The sequence below is a fragment of the Propithecus coquereli genome, unplaced genomic scaffold, assembly GCF_000956105.1.
Source record: "Propithecus coquereli isolate 6110/MARCELLA unplaced genomic scaffold, Pcoq_1.0 Scaffold6, whole genome shotgun sequence".
NCBI lineage: Eukaryota > Metazoa > Chordata > Mammalia > Primates > Indriidae > Propithecus > Propithecus coquereli.
This window is the reverse complement of record NW_012151951.1, coordinates 2,230,976-2,233,701: the sequence shown is the minus strand read 5'-3', so window position 1 is coordinate 2,233,701 and position 2,726 is coordinate 2,230,976. Positions and strand designations below refer to the sequence as shown.

Sequence of the window (2,726 nt, the reverse complement as noted above, 5' to 3'; positions counted from 1 at the left end):
GATTCAGACTACAAAATCAATAAGAAAGGTCATATGTAATGTGGCACAAAGACCATATTTTAAAGATTAAATAGGTGGAAAAAGAATAAACCCTTAAGAACTTCTCTAAAAATTGTCTCATTTTACTTAAACTTGCAAACGAGTTATAGAAACAGGCAATAAATAGATAGATGAGCCAGAAATATATCTGATAGTGACAAGTGCTATGCAGAGAATTAAATCTCGTTGATGTACTGGCCCATAAGACACCTCTGAAAATGCAGCATTTTAAGCTAACATTAGACTGTTGCAGAGAAACCATTCATAAAAAGAAAAGGAGAGAAAACATAGAGCAACAGAGCAACAGAGCAACAGAGAGTGCAACGGTCCCAGGGCTGTTTTGCCCACTACAGCACAGTGGGCAAGCAAGAGGGGTATTAGATGAGGCCGCTCAGGCAGGGCCAGACTGGGTGGGATTTTGTAATCCTAGATAAGAAATCTTATTTCATTCTAAATGTTTTGAGGAGACTTTGAAGATTTTATCCAAGAAAGATTTGGTTTAGGTTTTAAAAACATCGCACAGCCTTCTGGAGAGAAGGGATTGAAAAGGAAGCAAGAATGAAACTAGGGAGAATCAATTAGGAAGGTAGTCATTGATATAACACACACTACACCTCTAGAGCCTATATGTTTCAGAAGCTGTTTAAGACACTGGGGACACAACCATAAAACAAAGTTTGTTCCTTCATGTGCCATATATTCTAGTTGCAGAACAGACAACTAATACACAAACACAAAAAAATAACAATATGTCAGATGGTAATAACAGGTACAGAGGAACATAAACAAGGTAGAGGAGGATATGGAGAGCTGAGGGGAGGGTAAGTAGCTATTTTACACAAAATGCAGAGGGAAGTCTTACCTGAAAAATGACATTTGAACAGAGAATTGAGGAAGATAACCAGGGATAGAGAGCTCCTTTGGAAGAAGGAACAGCAAAGTGCAAGTGTTCTGATATTCCAGAAACACACTTAAGGCACTAGAAGAACAGGAAAAAGGCTATTATGTTGGTCAAGAATTGAGCAAGGGTGAGGAGTGGTAGGAGATGAGATCTGAGGGGAAACAGAGGAACAGGAGAAGTAAGACCCTGTAAGATAATGTAAGGATTCCGAGGAAGATGAGATGCCGTCAGAAGAGTTTGAGAAAGGAGTGATATGATCTAATTTATATTTCAAACAGTACTCTAGCTGTTAGGTTGAGGATAAATTTTAGGTGGAGAAGGACAGAAGTCTGAATGGCATTAATCTTGCTCATATGACAGTGGCTTGAACAAAGTGGTAGACAGTAGTAGAGGTGGTTGTGAGAAGTGATTGAATTCTGGATATATTCTGAAGCTAGAGACAAATAAAAGCTATAGCAGTAATTAAGGTGAGAAATAATAGCTTGCATTAGGTTGGCAGTAATGAGGCAAAGTGAATTTGGAATAAGTTTTTAAGTTGGAACCAAAAGGATTTGCTGGTAGATTTGGTATAGGAAGTAAGGAAAAGAGAGAAAAGAATTACAGTCACATGCCACATACCAATTTTTCAGTCAACAATAGACATGTATACCATGGTGGTTCCATAAGATTATAATACCATATTTTTACCTTTTCTATGTTTAGATACACAATTACTTAACAATGTGCCGGAATTGCCTACAGTATTCATTACAGTAGCATGCCGTACAGGCTTGTAGCCCAGGAACAATACATTATATCATATAGCGTAGGTGTGTAGCAGGCTATACCATCTAGGTTTATGTAACACACTCTATGTCATTCGCAGGACGAAATTACCTAATGACACATTTCTCAGAATGACACATTTCTCTCTCATGTTAAGCAAAACATGACTGTACTTCTGGGTTTTTGGTTTGAACTGAATGGATGCTAGTATAAACAAAAGTTCTGTATTGTTCACATTAAATTTGTGATGGCTATTAGACATTCATATGAAAACATCAAGTTAGCATTTGGATACATGAGCCCAGAATTCTAGAGCTAGAAATAAGAGATATAAGATTCAATAATTTACGGATGATATTTAAAGCCAGGGATTGAGTGAGATCACCTAGAGGGAAAATGTATAAGAATGAAATAAAGAAATCCAGGGCAAGATTGCAGTAGACGGAAAAGTACTCCAACACTTAGAAGACATGCAGAGAAGAAGCCAGTAAAGGAAAGTGAAAAGGAACAGCCTAAAAGGGTTGAGGAATGAAAGAAGAAACACAACAATCACGAAAACGAAGTGTTTAAAAAAAGAAAAAAAATGTCACTTGAGGCCAGGAGTTCAAGACCAGCCTGGCAATATACCAAGATCCCCATCTCTACCAAAAAGAAAGAGAGTCAGAGAGAGAAAGAAAGAAATGAATGAGTTTGTTGAGAGAGCAAGTAAGACAAAGGCACAAAAGTTGCCACTGGATACAGCAATATAGAAGACAGGCTAACTTCAACAAGAGTAATCTTGTGAAACTCTAGGCATGGAAGTCTAAATAGAATGAGCTGAAGACAGAACGAGAGTTGAGGAAATGGATTACTGTAGTCTCTGACTATAGATACACTTTCAAGATATTTTGCTGTAGAAGGAAGTAAAAAATGAAATAATGGCTAGAGAAGGGTAAGGGACCATGGAGGCATTTTTAACATATATGATACTAAAATACATTGTATGCTGACAGAAATGATCCAGTAAAGGTGAAATTCATGA

General features: G+C 37.3%; 1 protein-coding gene across 1 annotated transcript in view; it reads right to left on the bottom strand.

Moving 5' to 3' along the window:
* Positions 1 to 2,726, bottom strand: part of DYNC2H1 (dynein, cytoplasmic 2, heavy chain 1) — a 522,114-nt gene that overhangs the window by 240,627 nt on the left and 278,761 nt on the right. The gene's annotated exons all lie outside the window — the stretch shown is intronic.